The sequence below is a fragment of the Hypanus sabinus genome, chromosome 24 (assembly GCF_030144855.1).
Source record: "Hypanus sabinus isolate sHypSab1 chromosome 24, sHypSab1.hap1, whole genome shotgun sequence".
Lineage (NCBI taxonomy): Eukaryota > Metazoa > Chordata > Chondrichthyes > Myliobatiformes > Dasyatidae > Hypanus > Hypanus sabinus.
This window is the reverse complement of record NC_082729.1, coordinates 9,458,914-9,480,972: the sequence shown is the minus strand read 5'-3', so window position 1 is coordinate 9,480,972 and position 22,059 is coordinate 9,458,914. Positions and strand designations below refer to the sequence as shown.

At 44.8% G+C, this 22,059-nt stretch overlaps 1 long non-coding RNA gene across 5 annotated transcripts in view; it reads right to left on the bottom strand.

Annotated features, from left to right (window-relative positions):
• The window catches only part of LOC132380449 (uncharacterized), a 224,436-nt gene that overhangs the window by 160,827 nt on the left and 41,550 nt on the right, over positions 1–22,059 (bottom strand). For 2 of the 5 annotated variants that reach the window (XR_009507776.1, XR_009507773.1), the window contains one exon: positions 2,304–10,189. The exons of the other annotated variants lie outside the window; for them this stretch is intronic. This is a non-coding gene — a long non-coding RNA (uncharacterized LOC132380449). Of the gene's footprint in view, positions 1–2,303; positions 10,190–22,059 lie in introns of those variants that run through there. 5 annotated transcript variants of the gene reach the window in all.

Sequence of the window (22,059 nt, the reverse complement as noted above, 5' to 3'; positions counted from 1 at the left end):
CAGGTGATTTATCAAACTTAAGATCTTTCAGTTTGCCTAACACTTTTCCTTTGTAATCGCAATGGCACTCACTCCTGCTCCCTGACACCCACGGACCTCTGGCACACTGCTGGTGTTTTCCACAGTGAAGACAGATGCAATTTATTAAGTTCATTTGTCTGTTCCCCATTACTACCTCACCAGCATCATTTTCCAGTGGTCCAATATCAACTCTCACCCCCCTTTTACTCTTTATATATCTGAAAAAAGAACTTTCAGTATCCTACTTTATATAGTTGGCTAGTTTGACTTCATATTTCATCTTTTCCCTTCTTATGCCTGTTTAGTTGCTTTTTGCTGGATTTTAAAAATATGCTAATCATCCAACTTCCCACTCACTTCTGCTACATTATGTGGCTTTTCCTTGGCTTTTATGCAGTTTGCTTTTATGATGTTTGAAATAGAAATAGATCTCAATTCTAATGAGCCTGTAGAGGGATTTCTGGGACTTTGCATTTCATGTTCTACGAAGGGTCTTGGCCTGAAATGTCAACTGTTTATTAATTTCTATAGGTGCTTCCTGGCCTGCTCAGTTCCTCCAGCATCTTGTGTGCCTTTGAGTGGGAAATCCTGCAAAAAGTAGTGGATTCCGCCCAGTATATAACAGGTAAAGCCCTCCCAACCATTGAGCACACCTACATGAAACATTGTCGTAGAAAAACAGCAGACACCATCAGAGACCCTCACCACCCAGGCCATGCTCTTTTCTTGCTGCTGCCATCAGGTTGAAGGTACAAGAGCCTCAGGACTCACACCACCAGGAACAGTTATTACCCCTCAACCATCAGGGCCTTGAAGAAAAGTGGATAAATGCACTCATTTGCCCATCCATTGAGAAGTCCCCATAAGCAATGATCTCACTTTAAAGACTCTTTATCTCATTATCTTGTTCTCATTATTTATTGCTATTTATTTATATTTGCATTTGCGCAGTTGGCTGCCTTATACACTCTGATTAATCTTTTATTGATCCTGTTGTCAGTACTATTCTATAGATTTGCTGAAATTGCCAGCAGGAAAATGAACCTCAGGGCTATATGTCAGGGTTGTATTAACCTCAGGGTTATATATGGTGACATGTACTGTGATAATAAAATTTACTTCAAACTTTTTGAACTTTGTGTTTCCTTGTGCTATTTGTTTACTTTTTTTATTAGTTGTATGAGTTGTCTTCATTTGCACCTTGGATGGTTGGCAGATTTTAGCTCAGTTGAATTGCAAAGCATCAGCACTGTTGTGCAATTAAATGCATTATATTCAATAAAAGTTAATTTCTTGTTTCTCCAAACTCCTACGTGATGCAAGTTGTCTGAAATTATATTTGTGTTCAGCTTCAAGAGTTCTATCATATAAAAAAATTAATTCTGAGAAGCAATGTTTTTGATAAAAAAAATGTTGTCTTGTGTATTCAGTAAGCGAAAGAGCTAAAAAATAGTCATAACACGAGGAAATCTGCAGATGCTGGAAATTCAAACAGCAACACACACAAAATGCTGGTGGAACACAGCAGGCCAGGCAGCATCTATAAGGAGAAGCACTGTCGATGTTTTGAGCCGAGACCCTTCGTCAGGACTAACCAAAAGGAAAGATAGTAAGAGATTTGAAAGTAGTGGGGGGAGGGGGAATTGCGAAATGATAGGAGAAGACCGGAGGGGTTGGGATGAAGCTAAGAGCTGGAAAGGTGATTGGTGAAAGTGATACAGAGCTGGAGAAGGGAAAGGATCATGGGATGGGAGGCCTCAGGAGAAAGAAAGGGGGGGGGGGAGCACCAGAGGGAGACAACTAAATAACAGGCAAACTCAGGTTGGAGGAATAACACCTTATATACCGGCTGGGTAGCCTCCAACCTGATGGCATGACTTCTCTAACTTCTGTTAATGCCCCTCCTCCCCTTCTTACCCCATCCCTGACATATTTAGTTGTCTGCCTGTTCTCCATCTCCCTCTGGTGCTCCCCCCCTCTTTCTTTCTCCTGAGGCCTCCCGTCCCATGATCCTTTCCCTTCTCCAGCTCAATATCACTTTCGCCAATCACCTTTCCAGCTCTCAGCTTCACCCCACCCCCTCCGGTCTTCTCCTGTCATTTCGCATTGCCCCCCCCCTCCCCACTACTTTCAAATCTCTTACCATCTTTCCATTCGGTTAGTCCCAACGAAGGGTCTCGGCCCGAAACGTTGACAGTGCTTCTCCTGATAGATGCTACCTGGCCTGCTGTGTTCCACCAGCATTTTGTGTGTGTTGTTGTTTAAAAGATAGTCACTCTAGATCTCTTTAGACCATTGCTGTTTCCAGAATTTCATGGCCAATATTAATATAAGTTCTTTCAGAACTGGTCGCCTTATTACTGGAAGGATGTGAAAGCATTAGATAGATGGATAAATGGATAGATACTTTATTGATTCCAAAAGAAATTACAGTGTCACAGTAGCATTACAAATGCACAGATATACATACAAATATTGGAAGAGAGGTAAGAAAAAATAAGTTACCTTAAAAATAAGATGTACAGGGCTACAAGATTTACAAGATTTGCAGGGCTGTGTGCTCAGTCCACTGCTGTTCACTCTGCTGACCCACGACTGTGCTGCAACACACAGCTCGAACCACATCATCAAGTTCGCCGATGACACAACCATGGTGGGTCTCATCAGTAAGAACAATGAGTCAGCTTACAGAGAGGAGGTGCAGCGGTTAACGGACTGGTGCAGAGCCAACAACCTGTCTCTTAATGTGAACAAAAGAGATGGTTGTCGATTTCAGGAGGGCACGGAGCGACCACTCCCCGCTGAACATCGACGGCTCCTTGGTAGAGATTGTTAAGAGCTCCAGATTTCTTGGTGTTCACCTGGTGGAGAATCTCACCTGGTCCCTCAACACCAGCTCCATAGCAAAGAAAGACCAGCAGCATCTCTACTTTCTGCGAAGGCTGAGGAAAGTCCATCTCCCACCCCCCCCATCCTCATCACATTCTACAGGGGTTGTATTGAGAGCATCCTGAGCAGCTGCATCACTGCCTGGTTCAGAAATGGCACCATCTCGGATCGCAAGACCATGCAGTGGATAGTGAGGTCAGCTGAGAAGATCATCGGGGTCTCTCTTCCCGCCATCATGGACATTTACACTATACGCAGCATCAGCAAAGCAAACAGCATTATGAAGGACCCCATGCAGCCCTCATACAAACTCTTCTCCCTTCTGCCATCTGGGAAAAGGCACCGAAGCATTCGGGCTCTCACGACCAGACTATGTAACAGTTGCTTCCCCCAAGCTATCAGACTCCTCAGTACCCAGTGCCTGGACTGACACCTTACTGCCCTATTGTCCTGTTTATTATTTATTGTAATGTCTGCACTGTTTTGTGCACTTTATGCAGTCCTGGGTAGGTCTGTAGTCTAGTGTAGTTGTTTTTTTTTTCTCTGTGTTGTTTTTTTATGTAGTTCAGTCTAGTTTTTGTACTGTGTCATGTAACACCGTGGTCCTGAAAAACTTTGTCTCATTTTTACTATGTACTGTACCAGCAGTTATGGTTGAAATGACAATAAAAGTGAATTGACTTGACTTGAAGATTTCCAAATTCACGCTGATAAAATGGTAGTGCAAGAATTACCGTAATATTGTACAGTAATGGGTGCATGTTCGCACTGTCCTGATAAGAAGTGATGGGAGTATTGCACAGATTGTCCGCAATAGCTGGATGTAGTAAACAGAGTTAAATGAGCTTGGTAAACAGAGGTTAATAACAGTCTAACAGGAGGGAGTCATCATTCCTCCACCTATAGGTTGACTCATTATAAAGTCTAATGGCCGAGGGTAAGAATGACCTCATACACCGCTCTTTGGAGCAGTGCGGTTATCTTAGTCTATCACTGAAAGTGCCCCTCTGTTCAGCCAAAGTGGCATGTGGAGGGTGAGAAACATTGTCCAGAACTGCCAGGATTTTCTGGAGGGTTCTTTGTTCTACCACAGCCTCCAGTGTGTCCAGTTTGACTCCTGTAACAGAGCCAGCCTTTCTAATCAGTTTATTGAACCTGTTGGCATCACCCGTGTTGATGCCATTGCCCCAGCATTCCACCACACTGAAGATTGCACTGGCGACAATAAACAGGTAGAACATATGAAGGAGGGGCCTGCATACTCCAAAGGACCTCAGTCTCCCCAGGAAGTAGAGGCAACTCAGGCCCTTCTTTGTTGGCGCTGCACTCAAGTCTGTCATCCAGGTGCCCCCCCCCCCCCCCAGGTACTTGTAGGTCCTCACCACATCCACGTTCTCACCATCAATAGTACCAGGAAGCAGTGCAGACTTGGTCTTCCCAAAGACCACCACCATCTCCTTTGTCTTACTGACGTAGAGATGAAGATGATTCAGCTTGCACCATTCGTCAAAGTCCTCCACCCAGGGCCCTGTGTTCATCCTCCCATCCTCCCTTTATACACCCAACCGTTGCTGAGTCATCAGAGAATTTTTGCAGATGACATGACTCAGTGTTGTACCTGAAGTCCGAAGTATACAGGGTAAACAGGAAAGGGAGTCAATACAGTTCCCCCTGGGTCCCAGTGCTGTTTATAGACACGTCTGCAACACAGCTCTGAAGCTGCACAAACTGTGGTCTGCCAGTGAGGTGGTCCATTACCCAGGATACAATGGATATGATGAACACTGTCCAGATGGTTGGCATGGCAACTGCTCTGTCCATGACAGCAAGAAACTGCAGGAAGCTGTGGACGCAGCTCAGCATTCGACAGAAACCAGACTCCCCTCCATAGATTTTTCTGCACTTTTCGCTGCCTCGCCTCCAAGAGGACCTCAACCTTGCTGTAGGGTTTGGAGGCTTGTGTGCCTCAATGACTTGGAGAGCGATGTTGGCTGGCATCAGGGCCTTGTCCTTTGGCTCTTGGTAGGGTCACCCATGCCAAACAGGTCAAAGGGTAGAGGTCAGACTAAGACCGGTCCTCCGGACTCCAGTTTCATAAATTTTGGGGGCATAATTTTAAGGTGATTGAAGGAAAATTTAAAGGGGGCTGTCAGAGGTTTGTTCTTTACACAGAGAGTTGGGGGTGTGTGGCACACGCTACCTGCGTTGGTGGTAGCCACAAGTACATTAGAGATACTTAAGAAACCCTTAGATAGGCACATGGATTATAAGAAACGGAGGGCTATGTAGGAGGGAAGGAGTAGGTTGATTTTAAAGCTCAGCACATCATCGTGGGTGGTGTTCGGTGGTATTCTATGTGCTTTATTGTATTTATTTGAGTGCAAATGCAGCTGCCTTAGAGCGGGATTTGAGCAGGTCCTGAACTTAGCCACGGTGCTCCTGTACCTGGCTTCCCCCGCTGCCTTGTGCAGGTGTCAGATGTGGCTCAGCTGTTAACACTCCAGTCTGGCTCCAAAAAAACCTGACACTTCAATTGTTTACTGCAATACACATCAAGCCACTGCAATGAATTATTAAACGGAAGCTGTTTCCCTTGTCACAAACACGAGTAAGTCTGCAGACGCTGGAAATGCAAAGCAACACACACACAAAATGCTGGAGGAACTCAGCAGGCCAGGCAGCGTCTATGGAAAAGAGTAAGCCGTCAACGTTTCGGGCTGAGACTGTTCATCAGAGCTGAGAGGGATCAGGGAAGGTGGCAGAATAAAAAGGAGGGCGGAGGGGAAAGAGAGTAGCAGGAAGGTGAGAGTTGAAGCCAGGTGGACGGGAAAGGACAAGGATTGGAGAAGGGAAGGGGCTGCCCTGGGATCTAAGGACTCAATTTGGTTTGGAGTGCTTCTATTGATTGCATGATTTGTGTTTTTTTTCTCTCTCTTTCTCAGTGCGCAGAGAGGGTTGAGGGTTGGTCTAGATTTTTTTTTGGATTCTTTTGGGTTTCTTTCTTTGAAGCTGCCTGTAAGCAGACAAATCTCAAGGCTGAATAATTAATACATTCTTATTTATTAAGTGTACTTTGAATCTGATAGGAGAGGAGGGAGGACCATAGGGGAAAGGGAAAGAGGAATGAGGAGGGGACCCGGGGGAAGTAATAGACAAGTGAGAAGAAGTGAAAGGTCAGAGTGGAGAATAGAGAAAGGGGAGGGTGGAATTTATTCACCAGATGGAGAAATCGATATTCATGCCATCATGTTGGGGGCTACCCGGCAGAATGAGGGTGGTCTCATCTTGGCACAAGAGGAGGCCATGGCCATGTTGGAATGGGAATGGGAATCAGAATTAAAATGTTAGGTCTCCAGGAAGTTCTGTTTTTGGCAGACGGAATGGAGGTGCACAACAATGTGATCTCCCAATTTACCACAGGTCTCACCAATGTGGAGGAGTCTGCATCGAGGGCACAGCACACAATAGATGATCTCAGCAGATTCTGTTTGAGGCTCTGAATAAGGGTGAGGGAGGAGGTGAACAGGCAGGTGTAGCACTTTGGCCGCTTGCTGGGGTAAGTACATTGTCCCTTGTCAAAGGGTAATAAAAGACCTACATGGCATCAATGCAGGGGAGTTGTCTCTGACATCCTGCGTTCTATCTGAACCACAATTAGCATTAATTTATTCAATTATCACTACTTACTGTGATCTTGGTGAAGACACACAGGCTGCTGTATAAAATGCACCTAATAATGCATAGAAGTTGTGTGATCAAATCTGGGATGTCTCTGACTGGGTGCATGACATCCTGGTACTAGAAGGAAAGCAACCAGAAGTTGTGATACATGTTGGTACCAATGACATAGGCAGGAAGAGGGATGAGGTCCTGAAGTGTGAGTTTCGGGAACTAGGCAGAAGGCTGAAGAACAGGACCTCAAGGGTGGCGTTCTCAGGATTGCTGCCAGTGCTACGTAATAGTGATGATAAGAATTGGGGGAGATGGCAGTTGAATGCGTGGCTGAGGAGTTGGTGCAGGGGGCAGGGTTTTAGATTTTTGGATCAGTGGGGAAGGTGGGACCTGTACAGATTGGATAGGTTGCACCTGAACTCGAGGAGGAGCAACATCCTTGCAGGTAGGTTTGCTGGCATGGTTTGGGAGGGTTTAGACTAATTTAAATGGAAAACTGCAAATGTCGCCCCACTCTTTAAAAAGGGAGGAAGGCAAAAGAAAGGATCGCAGGAACTCCTAAGCCTCTCCACCATGATAAGGTGACATTCCTCTGAGAAATACTACTAATGCATATTCTGGCTGTAATCTGATTCGTCTTGGCTTGCTCTGTGTTATGGTGTTATAGATGTACACACAATGGCCACTTTGTCAGGTCCACCCGCTCATTAATGCAAATATCTGAACAGCCAATCACATGGCAGCAATCCAATGCATAAAAGCATGCAGACACGGTCAAGAGGCTCCACTGTTGTTCAGATCAAACATCAGAATGGGAAAGAAATGCGATCTAACTGACTTTGACCGTGGAATGCTGGTCGGTGCCAGATGGGGTGGTCTGAGTATCTGAAAAGATGCTGACATCCTGGGATTTTCACACACACACAGCAGTCTCTAGAGTTTACAGAGAATGGTGTAGAAAACAAAAAGAAAACATCTAGTGAGTGGCAGTTCTGTGGGCAAAAATGCCTTTTTATTGAGAGGGGCAGAGGAGAAGGTCCAGGCTGTTTCATGCAGACAGGAAGGTCACAGTAACTCAAATAGTCACAATAACTCAAATAGCCAAGGGGACATCTCTTTTTCCCTTATTAGGGAGAGAGAGAGATCCTGTGGTATGTCGAATTACCAGGTGAACAAGTAGTCTTTGGGCTACTGCAAGTCTGTGTCTTTAATGATGATTTACTGCACGCCTCAGTGCTTGGTGGGGGGTTGCAGATGCTTTCTCGCCATTGGGGGGGTCGTTGCCTTGTCGTTGCTTGTGCGTGGGAGGGGGGAGCTGGAGGGGTTGGGGTTCTAAAGTTTTAAATGTCATTCACCCTTCGGGGCACTTTTCTCTTTTTGTGGATGTTTGTGAAGAAAAAGCATTTCAGGATGTGTATTGTATACATTTCTCTGACATTAAATGTACCTTTGAAACCTCTGAAATTACAACAGTAGTGTGTATAGGAGCACCTCTGAATACGTAACATGTCAAACCTTGAAATGGATTGGCTAAATCAGCAGAAGACCACGAACATACACTCAGCGGCCATTTTATTAGCTACAGGAAGTATCTAATGGAGTGATCCCTGAGTGTATGTCTTTGACTCGGTAAAGAATAGGAAATGATATTAAATCCAACCCTCTTGTTCCAAGCGTGAACGAAAGATCATTGTCTTCGCCAATCTCCCTCCCTGCAGATTTCCTTGCAGACAGACCACCGCTGCCCCTCACCCCCATTCAGGGCCCCAAACAGTCCTTCCAGGTAGGCCAATACTTCACCTGCGAATCTGCCGAGGTCACCCAATGTGTCCAGCGCTCCTCGACGTTGGCGATACCCGTTGTAAGTTGGCGGACTGCTCCACCATTGTACCGCTGCACCGTCTGTCACAAGTGGGACTTCCCGGCGGCCAGGCATTTTAATTCCCACTCCCATTCCAATTCCGAAGTGTGTCAGTCCGTGGCCTCCTCTTGTGCCGAGATGCGGCCACCCTCAGGGTGCTGTGGTAACATCTTACATTCCGTCTGGGTACCCTCCAACCTTATGGCATGAATATCGGTTTCTCCTTCCGGTAAACAAATTTTCTCCCACCCCTCTTCCTCTATTCCCCACTTTGACCTTTTATCTCTTCTCACCTTCTTATCCCCTCCTCCTTCTTCCTTTTCTCACATGGTCCACTACCAGCTCCTTTCAAAGTCCTTCTTCTTCAGCACTCCACCCGCCTGGGTTCACCCATCACCCTCCAGCTATCTTCAGTCCCCTCTCCCTACCTTTTTATTCTGGCATCTTCCCCCCCCCCCTCAGTCCTGAGGAAGGGCCTCAGTCCAAAACGTCGACTATCTATTCATTTCCATGTGCTGCTGGACCTGCTGGGTCCCTCTAGTATTTTGTGCATGTTGCTGATGAGAAGCTGGTAGACAGGTCGAAGAAGGAGAAGCCACTGGTCGGCTGGAGAAGGAGGAGCTGGAGGTCGAGTCAGAGAAGTACAAGCCAGAAGACGCAACAGGAATGGTTCAGAGGAGCTGACCTGGGTGCAGAATGCGCTGCTGCCCGCTACTCAAAGGCAGCGAAAGCAGCGTGCGGTGTTATCGTGAGTGACTGTCTTGGGCGTTCCTCTTGTGATCTCGGGACGCTGCCGGACGTTGATAACGTAAGATGCCGCAGGCCTCTTTCCCTTGTTTGCTGTTCGGGCAGGTGACGAGGCGGCAGCGTGGCCTCTGTTGTAGTCAGGACGAGGCTTCAAGTCACGAGCTTGCATGCTGCTGCAGGCGAGGTGAGGGGATTTTGGAGGCGGTGTAGCGTGGCATCCGAGCTTAGTTGGTGGGCGCTGGATCCTCCCATCAGTGCTGCCCTCCAGTGTTCAATGAGTAGAACGACAGGCTGGATTGCTGGGAGGCTGTACCATCAATTTGCATGTCGCTCAGGGTCTTGAAATTTACATGCATTTTCTTGTGTAACGATGTGTGTGTGTGTGTGTGTTTGCTTTTTATTCTCTTGCAACTTTGAATTCATGCAATGCACCCTGCCCCCCAGAGGAATGCTGTCTCATTCGACTGTATCCATGTATGGTTTGAATGATAATTAAACTGGATTTGATTGGATTGATTTCATTTGATTGATTAATTTCAGCCACTTTCCATGTAACAATAGCAATTACCTTTGGCAGGTGACGGGGTGCAAGGCTGGCACACTATCCACTGTAAGCATTAAAAGAGACTGAACATTTTCTCTCGGTCACGGGAGATGTTATCATCCACTATTCTCTGCTTCGGTTCTTACGTGATGAAATCAAAACCATTCTTTCAAATTCTTTCTGGATGACCAGTTTCTACACAACTTGCGCTGATGGGATAAAAGTCTCTATTTGCCGGCAGCCTCCAACAGGTCTGAAATGAACGGTGCTCTGGCACTCTCACTCAGCTCCCCAGTGGGTGAAAGTTTTGGAACGTTTCTGTTCATGCAAGGCACAATTAACAGCCGAGGGAGGTGGGAGCTGGAGAGCAGCTAAGAGACACAACAGACATTGGGATGCTGAGATTCAGAATCAGAAATGGGTTTATTGTCCAAACACGAGGAAATCTGCAGATGCTGGAAATTCAAACAACAATGTTAATGAACATTGACTTCTCTAACTTCCATTAATGCCCCTGCTCCCCTTCTGACTCCATCCCTGACATATTTAGTTGTTTGTTTTTTTCTCGCTCTCTCTGCCCATCTCTTTGCCTGTTCTCCATCTCCCTCTCGTGCTCTCCTCCCCCTTTCTTTCTCCCGAGGCCTCCCGTCCCAAGATCCCTTCCCTTCTCCAGCTCTGTATCACTTTTGCCAATCACCTTTCCAGCTCTTAGCTTCATCCCACCCCCTCCGGTCTTCTCCTATCATTTCACATTTCCCCCTCCCCCTCCTACTTTCAAATCTCGTAGTATCTTTCCTTTCAGTTAGTCTTGATGAAGGGTCTCAGCCCGAAACGTCAACAGTGCTTCTCCTAATAGATGCTGCCTGGCCTGCTGTGTTCCACCAGCATTTTGCGTGTGTTGCTTGGGTTTATTGTCGCTGTTTTAAAATGACATGAAGTTTGCTATTTTGTAGCCTAGGTACAGTGCAAAGACATAAAATTACTATAAACTGCAAAATACATAAATATTGCAAAAACAAAAGAGCCTAGATTAGGGGTCCCCAAAATGTGGTTCCTGGACCCTTCAGTTAATGTTAGCTGTCCATGGCATTACAATGGTTGGGAGCTCCTGGTCTAGACAAAGACACACTTTTAAATCCGTTAGATTATAGAGGTTGTGTGTTTTCAGTAGATTCTGTCACTGGAATTGGACTTTGCAGTCAACATATCACAATATTGTGAAAGTCTTCCTTTGCACGTTGGTTGTAAGTCAGTCTTTGTGGGTAGTTTTTCAGTGATTCGATTTAACTCCGTTTTTACTACCTGGAATGCCTGGAAGAAGCAGCTATATTTCATTAGGAGGTTTAGGAGATTTGGTATGTCATCAAATTTCTGCAGATGTACCATGGAGAGCATTCTAACTGGCTCACCCTCTGGTATGGTTGGGGTGCTGGCGTTCCTGTGCAGGATTGAAATTAGCTACAAAGAGTTGTAAACTCAGTCAGCTCCAACATGGGTACTAGCCTCCAGGGCATCTTCAAGGAGCGGTGCCTAAGAGACAACCTCCATCACCCAGGACATAACGCTCTTGTCATTGGTTCCATCGGGAAGGAGGTACAGAAACGTGAAGGCACACATTCAACAATTCAGGAACAGCTCCTTTCCTTCTTTCATCAGATTTATGAATAGACATTGAATCCATGAACACTACTTCACTATTTTTTTGAACTATTTATTTACCTTAACATGTATAAAAAAGTAAAATTAAATAAATAGTGGAAAAAGTTGTGAGGTAGTGTCCATGAGTTATATATCAAATATACTGTAATTTGGTGTTTTTCATATTACTTATTGCAATGTATTGCTACAGCATAGCAGCAAATTTCATGACATATACTGATAATATTAAACCTGATTTTGATTCTGATTCTGAAATGAACCTCAAGGTGACATATGTATACTTCGGTAATAAATTTACTTTGAACTTTGAAAGTAAGCCAGCTCCACATAACTGCAACACAGCTGACCTGGATGCCGTGATTACTGGCAAATTTATTTTTTTCTCTATTGCGGGAATACAAAGAATAGTAAGCCAAATAAGGCAAAGAGATGTTACTGAGATAAAATTCTTTGAAAATTATACATTGTTTGCAAAGGAATTCCATTTACATTTCATTCCTCAAGATTTAGATGTTGCTCTCAAGGCCAACATCTATTGCTCGGGGTTAAGTGTCCTTGAAAAATTGACAGTATACTGTCCTCTTAAAGTACTGCAGTCATTTTGATGAAATCCCCTGTGAAGGGTTGGACTGGTCAGGATTTGGAACAGTGGTGATGAAGGAATCATTTAGAGGCATAGAGCCATAGAAAAGCACAACATGGTAACAGACCTGTCGGCCCATCTAGTCTGTGTCATGAGACCATAAGATATAGGAGCAGAAGTAGGCCATTTGGCCCATCGAGTCTGCTCCGCCACTTTATCAAGGCTGATCCATTTTCCTTCTCAGCCTCAATCTCCTGCCTTCTCCCCGTATCCCTTCATGCCCTGACCAATCAAGAATCTATCCACCTCTGTCTTAAGCACACATAAAGACTTGGCCTCCATAGCCACCTGCAGGTCTTAGACTCTCCCACATCCTCTCCAAATCCACTCTATCAAGGCCTTTCAACATTCAATAGGTTTTAATGAGATCTCCACCTCATTTCTTCTAAATTTCAGTAAGTACAGGCTCTGAGCCACCAAACTCTACTCACACGATAAGCCTTTCAAACCTGGAGTCCTTTTTGTGAACCTCCTTTAAACCCTGTCCAATGTCAGCACATCCTTTCTTAGATCTGGGGCCCAAAACTGCTCACAATACTTCAAGTGAGGTCTCACCAGTGCCTTATAAAGCCTTAGCATTATATACTTGTTTATATATTGTAGTCCTCTTGAAATGAATGCTAACATTGCATTTGTCTTCCTCACCACAGACTCAACCTGGAAATTAACCTTTAGGGAATCCTGCACAATGACTCCCAAGTGGCTTTGATCCTCATTTTTTTTTTGCCAAACCATTTCACCAGCACCCAGACCATAGCTCTCCATACCCCTATCGTCCATGTACCTATCCAAACTCCTCTTAAGTGGTGAAATCCAGCTTGCATGCACCACTTGCTCTGGCAGCTCGTTCCACACTCTCACCTCCCTCTGAGTGAAGAAGCTGGCCCTCATGTTCCCCTTAAACTTTTCATCTTTCATCCTTAAAGCATTGATTTGAAACATCGAGACAGCAGGTGGTTTGCGCCGCTTGGAGTCCCCCGCACTTGAGAGCGCTCTCTCTCTCTTGATGGTGACTGAGAGTCTGTCAGTGCTTGAGTCGGGATCTCAGACGAGTGATGTGGTAGACCGCACGTCGAAGCAGTGAGCTGCTCGTCTCCCACCCTCGTTTGTTGCAGGAGTGCTATCTCTCTCTCTCCCTCACTAGTGCAAAAGAGCCTGTCTGCAGTGTCAAAGTATTGGGATGCACCGTAGTTTTTTGATTAACTCTACATCATGGTCTCATTGGGGCTTTGCATGGTGGGCCAGTGGATGGTCAGAGCTTTTGCTGAAGCAAGTGGGGGAGGGGGAGGGTTGATGCTTTTTCCGTTGCTTGTACGTGGGAGGAGGGTCTTTGGGGTTCAAACATTTCTATCACTCACCCATTGAGGTTTTTTTCCGTTTCGTGGATGTCCCTGAAGAGTACGAATTTCAGGCCATATACTGTATACCTTCTTCTCTGATATTAAATTGAACCATTTGAACCCATGACATCTAGTCGTAGATCCACTCAACCTCAGTGGAAAAAGCCTGCTTGTATTGACCCTATACACTCATAACTTTATACACCTCTATCAAATCTCCCCTCAATCTTCTACACTCCAAGGAACAAAGTCCTAACCTATTCAATCTTTCCTTATACTGTAACTCACGTCTTCTAGATCCAGCAACATCCTAGTAACTTTATGTTCTCCAGCATAGGTTCAACAATTACTTGCACCTCAATGAAAACAGAAGGTGCTGGAAACACTCAAAAAACCAAGCAGCAGAAGGGAAACAAAGTTATCTTTTCAAGTCGGAGATAACCTTGGTTAGACCCTTTGTCATCATCTATTTTTTTCTATTTCTCATTTTTATTTATTTGTGGAGTGCAAGAGTATTTGGTGACATATGAAATCTCCTCAAAGCAGTAAAGGCACTGGTGCTACTTGGTTACCATGATACCGTGACAAGTAGTTGACAATAGTCTGAGAACAAATAAATTAAAGGTGTGATCGGAACATGATAACTAATATTTCTGTCACTGTCAGAACAGAAATTATTTTTGTCACCTCCACTGTCAGAATCAAATATATTTTTTGAATAAATTCTATTCTGACAGTGATAGGAATAATAGTTATCATGTTCCAATCATCCCTTTTATTTGTTGAATAATTTTCAGTTCTTTTACAGTCTTTTGGAGGAATTTCTGAATCTGTCCAGTGTCGTGTACCATTCAGCTAGCTCTTCTAAATTACAGTAACAACCTCAGAGTAGATCAAATTATAGGTACATTTATTACTTGCAAGGGCAGGTCTACTCCCATGTGCTAAGTCATTGGAAGGTAGCTCAGAACAAATCACTTTTATACATTTACAAAGTCCAGTAGTTCATCAACTTAACATCTTTGAGGTTGTTGCATCCCGTATTGAGATTTATCTCCTTTCTGCAAGTGTGATTTGTTCTTTTACCAGTCCGTTTATCTTTTGAGGCTTCTCCCTCCATGGCAACTGTGTCTTAATTTTCTCTGTTATCATAATATTCCTTATCATAAATACACCCCCTGCCGTAAAGCATACACAGATTTCTTGTCAGCCTCCGTCCAAACCGGCAAAGCACTCTGGGATCACACAGATTCCACTTTGTCACATTGCGGTTTTAAAACGTTACCAATTCATAAAGACTTCAGGGTTACAGATATATTTCCACTCCTGACCTGGTTGCTTGGAGAAATTGTTTCCAATATAACAGAATATATTACTACGTCCACAGGGAGTGGATGAAGTGGAAGAGATAAAGGGCTAATGAAGAAAGAATCTGATAGGAGAGGAGAGTGGGCCATGGGAGAAAGGGACAAAGAAGGGACACTAGAGGGAGATGATGGGCAGGCAAGGAAAAGAGACAGGGAAGGGGGAAAAAATGACCAAAATTTCTCCACAATAAATTCTCTGCTCCTAGATCCAGGGGTCACTGTTGCAATGTTGAAGATTAGTTATTGAGGATTGGCATGAGATTTCTTTTACTTCTGGTATAGTGAATATTCGGAATTTTCCACCCAAAAGCTCTTTCCGTGACTATATTTAAAACAAAGAAAAAGCGAGTGGACTATGGAAAAAGAGGAAGGAGGAGGGGCACCAGAGGGAGATGTTGGGCAATTAAGGAAAAGTAAAAGGGCAGCCAGAATGGGCAATGCAAAAAACAAAATGTGAACACTAGCTGATTCTTTTCAACTGATCTGAACACTGTCCCATGCCGTTTCTGCTAAATGTTGGAAGATGAAGCCTTTCCATAGATTTTCACAATCTCAGCGCATGGTCATTGTTTGTCCCTCACTCAATCAGAATCAGAATCAAGTTCAATATCACCAGCATATGTCATGACATTTGTTAACTTTATGGCAGAAGTACAATGAATTACAGAGAAAAAACTGAATTATAGTAAGTATATGTTTATTAAAAAGTTAAATTAAAATAAGTGGTGCAAAAACACAATAAGAAAGTAGTGAGGCCATGTTCATGGGTTCAATGTCCATTCAGAAATCTGATGGCAGAGGGGAAGACGCTGTTTTGGAATCATTGAGTGGGTGCCTTGAAACTCTGCATCTCTTTCCTGATGGTCGCAATGAGAACAAGGCATAGGCAGAGTGATGGAGGACCTTAATGATGGATGTCACCTTTCTTAGGCACCACTCCTTGAAGATGCCTTGGATACAATGGAGGCTAGTGCCCATGATGGAACTAACTAATCTTATAATCTTAACATCATTCAAGCTGATTATTTGATCGTTATTGTTTTGATACTTGTGAGAACTTGCTGTACCTTACTTTGTTTCTTTCTTACGTGCTGTGTCATATGACGTAGGTGATCCTGGTCTTTCCATGACCATGATTATTATGGGCAAACAGTCTTAATTAGCTGCCTCATTTCCACTTAATAACCTTTATTGCTGATCAATGAGTACTTGATTGGCTGCAAAGAGATTGGAGAGTGGGCAGTGAATGTCACTATGGAAAGGCTTTATCGTACAAGATTTTGTCAGTGGCAGAGATGGCAGAGACAATATTCAGATCAGTTGTAAAGAAGCAAGTAATATTCTCATTTCTCTTTCGCATACAATCACTTAGATCAAGTATGCTGTTGTTTGATGTATGATCAAGTATGATGGCAGCGCGACGCAGCTTGCAGCGGCCACTCCGGAGCTGATTATCTGTTATTTGTGAAGTGGGGTGCCATGCGCAATCATAATCGATTGAAAACGGACGTGGGAGCACGGAGGAATATCGGGAAATCTCCAGGAAGACCTTCTTCGTTGTTGCTGCTGCTGTGAGGTCCGGGACTCTGCTGGGAAGAACAGGCCCCCAGTCCTCGGGGTCGCGTTGCCGATGGCCGTTGGCGGCGCCGTCTTAATATGCTTGGCAGAGGATGGTGTTCTAAGAAGCTGTGCCAGAGGGGATGGTCGTTGGCTCAGAGGTTTGACGGAGTCCACTGCGGTCAGGTCGCTTTCACTGTGTGCTGCGTCTGTGAGGCTGAGTCAGGCGGCGCCGTGGAAGTCCATAGCGGGGGTATTCCCTTCTTCCGCCAGCGTGGGATGACGAGTCTGTCGGGACCCTGGGGACTTGTGGAAACTGTGTGGTGATTTATTTTGAACTTATAGTCCTTTAACATCTTTGGACTATTTTTACTGTGCCCATGGTCTGTTTTTTATCAATTATGCTATTGTTTGCACTGTTGTAACTATATGTTGTAACTATGTGGTTTTGTGCAGGTCTTGTAGCTTTAGTTTTTGGTCTTGTTTTGTCTGGTGGGTTTGGAGCTCCTTTCTGGGGAACACGCTAAGACGGTAGCACGATATCAATACGCAGCAGCCTCTCTGGACTCTGGATTGGGGATTGCCAAACGTTATGTGGATTTTCTGGTGTAGTCTGTTTTGTCGTGTGCTTTTGTGATATCATTCTGGAGGAACGTTGTCTCATTTTTTAACTGCATTGCATTTGTGGTTTCTAAATGACGATAAACTGAATCTGATGTTGTCCTCAGGGGTTGTCTGTTGGTGGGTCCTCAGGTGACTGTCAAGGATGATCTGGGATCCACATATTTTGATGTGTTGTGGACAAGAGTCTGAAGTGGCTGTGGTTTGTGGTTGGGTCTTTTGGTTTACCAGCCTGCCGTTTGTTATCTGTGCCACAGCGGAAGTCATTCTCTTGTAGTGCGGATCCCTCTTGAACAGGTTTCCTCCAGGTACAGTATATCCATTGAGTGCAGTGTCTTCCCAATTTGTGAGATCTGGGAGAACCCACACTATTCTTCGTAAGCAATGCATTGTCATTTGCTCTCTGTGGACTATAGTTTCTTTGCAATATTCCTGCTATTTATTACTTGGATGATAATTAAAGACACGAACTATTTCTTTAAGCCTTCCATCTATTACCTCCCAATTACTTATATTGTCTCGAGTCTCCACCTTGGGTGGCGGGACAGAGATAAGTCTCCACCAAAGGAGGTGTAAGGAACTCTTTCCCTTTGCTACCCTACACCAACTGATTTTCAACTGCCTTTGTACACCACGGTTCCTGTACCCTACCATCCTTTCCCTGTCTCATTGGAACGTACCTAAACAGAATACCACACAAATATCCCCTAATCATGTGCCACATTTTTGCTGTACGTTTCCCTAAGAACATCTGTTCCCAATTTATGCTTCCAAGTTCCTGCCTGATAGCTTCATATTCCCCCTACTCCAATTAAATGCTTTCCTAACTCGTCTGTTTCTATCTTTCTTCAATGCTATGGTAAAGGAGATGGAATTGTGATCACTATCTGCAAAATGCTCTCCCGCAGAGAGACCTGACACTGACCAGGTTCATTTCCCAATACCAGACCAAGTACAGCCTCTCCTCTTGTAGGCTTATCTACATATTGTGTCAAGAAACCTTCCCGAATGCGCCTAACAAACTCCACCCCGTCTAAACTCCTCACTCTAGGGAGATGCCTACCAATATTGGGGAAATTAAAATCTCTCATTACGACAACCCTGTCATTACTGCACCATTCCAGAATCTGTCTGCCTATCTGCTCCTTTATGTCCCTGTTACTGTGGGTGGTCTATAAAAAACACCCAGTAGAGTTATTAACCCCTTCCTGTTCCTAACTTCCACCCACAGAGACTCAGCAGACAATCCCTCCATGACTTCCTCCTTTTCAGCAGCTGTGACACAATCTCTGATCAGCAGTGCCACACCCCCACCTCTTTTGCCTCCCTCCCTGTCCTTTTTGAAACATTTAAAGCCTGGCACTGTAAGTAGCCATTCCTGCCCCTGAACCATCCAAGTCTCTGTGATGGCCACATCATAGCTCCAAGTACTGATCCATGCACTAAGCTCATCTGCTTTGTTCACGATGCTTCTTGCGTTAAAATAGACGCATCTCAAACCATCGGTCTGAGCACATTCCTTTTCCATCACCTGCCTATCCTCCCTCTCACACTGCCTACAAGCTTACTCTATTTTTGAGCCAACCACCCCTTCCTCTGTCTCTTCAGTTTGGTTCTCCTCTCCCAGTAATTCTAGTTTAAACTCTCTCCAATAGCCTTAGGCAACCTCCCCGCCAGGATATTGGTCTCCCTTGGATTCAAGTGCAACCTGTCCTTTTTGTACAGTTCACGCCTGCCCCAAAAGACGTCCCAAAGATCCAGAAATCTGAATCCCTACCCACTGCTCCAATCCCTCAGCCACACATTTATCCTCCACCTCATTCTATTCCTATTCTCACTGTCTTGTGGTACAGGCAGTAATCCTGAGATTACTACCTTTGAGGTCCTGCTTCTTAATTTCCTCACTTTCTCCCTGCAGTCTGTTTTCAGGACCTCCTCCCTTTTCCTACCTATGTCATTGATACCAATACATACCACAACCTCTGGCTGTTCTCCTTCCCACTTTAGGATGTCGTGGACGTGATCAGATTCATCCCGGACCCTAGCACCTGGGAGACAAACTACAATCCGTGTTTTTTTCCTGCATCCACAGAATTGCCTGTCTGCCCGCCCCCCCCCCCCCCCAACTATAGAGTCCTCTATCACTACTGCCTTCCTCTTCTCTTCCCTACCCTTCTGAGCCACAGGGCCAGACTCTGTGCCAGAGGCACGGCCACTGTTGCTTCCCCCAGGTAGGTTGTTCCCCTGCAACAGTACTCAAACAGGAGTACTTATTGTTAAGCAGGACAGCCATTGGGGTACTCTCTATTATCTGACTCTTGCCCTTCCCTCTCCTGGCTGTTACCCACTTATCTGTCTCCTGAGGGTATTTGCCTATAGATCCTCCCTGTCACCTCCTCATTTTCCCTGACCAGACGAAGGTCATCGAGCTGCATCTCCAGTTTCCTAACCTGGTCCCTAAGGAGCTGCAGCTTGACACACTTGATGCAGATGCTGCCTGATTTGTAGAGTTCCTCAAGCATTTTGTGTGTACTGCTGGAGAATTTCCAATATCAGGTTCAAGGTACATCTATTGTCAAAGTAGGTATGACAGCTCTGAGATTCGTCTTCTCCAGGCTGCCACGAAACAAAGAAAACCATGCAAGCCATTCAAAGATAAACATCAACCTCCCTGCATGCAAAAGAAAATTGTGCAAACAGCAACAAGAACGTAGAACCCCCAGCCACCTCCCCCACACCTCGTGCAAAAAACAAACAAATCGCGCAAAAAGCAACAAGAAGGAGCAGGTGAAAACACAAAATATAAAACAGAAAACTGACAGATTCCAATACAGTCCAATCCATAAATTGCAGGCCGGAACTTTGGCACCGTCCTCCAACAGCATCAAGGAAGAGAGAGACCGTTCGAACGTAGGGGCCTTCCTTCAAGGGCGGCAAGTGAGAGGGAAAGAGAGATGATCACACGCCTTCCTCTGCAGAATTTCTGAAGCCGTTCTGGGTAGCTTCGCTTTATTCTGTCACTCTTTCTTCAGCGTTTGATATGAAATGACAGTATCTCTGGCTGCCAGGATTTGATCTGAGGCAGACAGTTGAGCACAGAAAAGAAGGTTCTGCGTCAAAAGGCAGTGTGAAGAGTATTGCTCGCATATTTTGAAATTATGCGAGAACAATCTGGATGTTATTTTATTTCAAAAATAACCATTAGTCATAAGCATTGCGAGCAGTCTTGGGCCCCTTATCTAAGAAAGGATGTGTTGACATTGGAGAGGGTTCAAAGGAGGTTCACAAAAATGATTCCGTGATTGAAAGTGCGTGATGGCTCTGGACCTGTATTCACAGGAATTCAGAGGAATGGGAAGGGTCTCATTGAAACCTATCAAATGCTGAAAGGCCTCGATAGAGTAGATGTGGACAGGATGAATCCCCTGGTGGGGGAGTTTAAGACCAGAGGGTACAGCCTCAGACTACAGGGACATCCACTTAGAACAGAGATGAAGAGGAATTTCTTTAGCCAGAGGGTAGTGAATCTGCGGAATTCATTGCCATAAGTGTCTGTGGAGGCCAGGTCAGTGAGTGCATTTAAAGCGGAGGCTGATAAATTCTTGATAAGTCAGGGTGTGAAAGGTTACGGGGAGAAGGCAGGAGAATGGGGTTGGGAGGAAATTAGATAATCATGATCAAATGACAGAGCAGATTCAATGGGCTGTATGGCCTAATTCTGCTCCAATGTTTCATGGTCACCTAAAAATACATACATACAAGAAACAGAAAACAGTTCTTGGCTTCCTTTACAGTCAGTGCCATTCAGTCTATGCAGTCAAAGTGGTGTCAAGCTGATGCATTTATCAATTAACACATCCTACGTAAATAGCACCAGTACCACCATCTTCCTCTTTGTCTGATTTCACTTATCACCTGTTAATTTTTACTCTGCCCTCTACACCCTCTCCCCGAACTTCTTATTCTGGCTTCTTCCTCCTTTATTTCCAGTCCTGAAGAAGGGTCTCAGCCCAAAACGTGATGACTTATTCCCCTCCATAGATGCTGCCTCACCTGCTGAGCTCTTCCAGCATTTCAAAGTTCAAGGTTCAAAGTAAATTTTATTATCAAAGTAAATATATGTCATCATATACAACCCTGAGATTCCTGTGGGCATACTCAACAAATCTATAGAATAGTAACTATAACAGGGTCAATGAAAAATCAACCACAGTGCAGAAGACAACAAACTGTGCAAATACAAATATAAATAAATATCAATAAATAACGAGAACATGAGATAATGAGATAAAGAGTCCTAAAAATGAGATCATTGGTTGTGGGAACATTTCAATGGATGGGCAAGTGAGTGTAGTTATCCCGTTTTGTTCTAGAGCCTGATGGTTGAGGAGTAGTAATTTTTCTCGAATATGGTGGTGCGAGTCCTAAGGCTCTTGTACCTTCTACTTGATGGTAGCAGCTAGACCTGGGTGGACAATCATGTAACACACACAAAATGCTGGCGGAACACAGCAGGCCGGGCAGCATCTATAAGGAGAAGCACTGACGAAGGGTCTCAGCCCGAAACATCGACAGTGCTTCTCCTTATAGATGCTGCCTGGCCTGCTGTGTTCCACCAGCATTTTGTGTGTGTTGTTTGAATTTCCAGCATCTGCAGATTTCCTCGTGTTTGGACAATCAGGCGGTCTCTTTGAATAATTCGCCCTGAAGTGCTTGTGGAGCTGTTTCATTGGAACCAGTTTCTTGCTGCCCAGTGGAAGCTGGACTTTAAATCGCACTCCTTCTCTTTAAAGTCTTTGCATCCTCTAAGAAACATAGCTGCAGCCTACAACGCACCAGTTGGGAGAATTCACTTATGCACACCTCCTTGCACTAGAAGATCAATAGATTTCAGGCAGACTAAAGTAGCTCTTTCATTGATCTTTGCAGCAGTTTGTATCTGTTACGTTGTTACTACAGCAAAAACCCTTGGTGCAACATACACAGAATTGCTGGAGGAACTCAGCAGGTCAGGGATCATCTACAGAGGGGAATGAACAGTCCACTTTTCAAGCCATGGCACCCCGAGATCTCATTTTAGACTTTGACTAAGCACAGTCCACAAAGGGGCAGACAGTTGTCCGAACCTCACCACAACA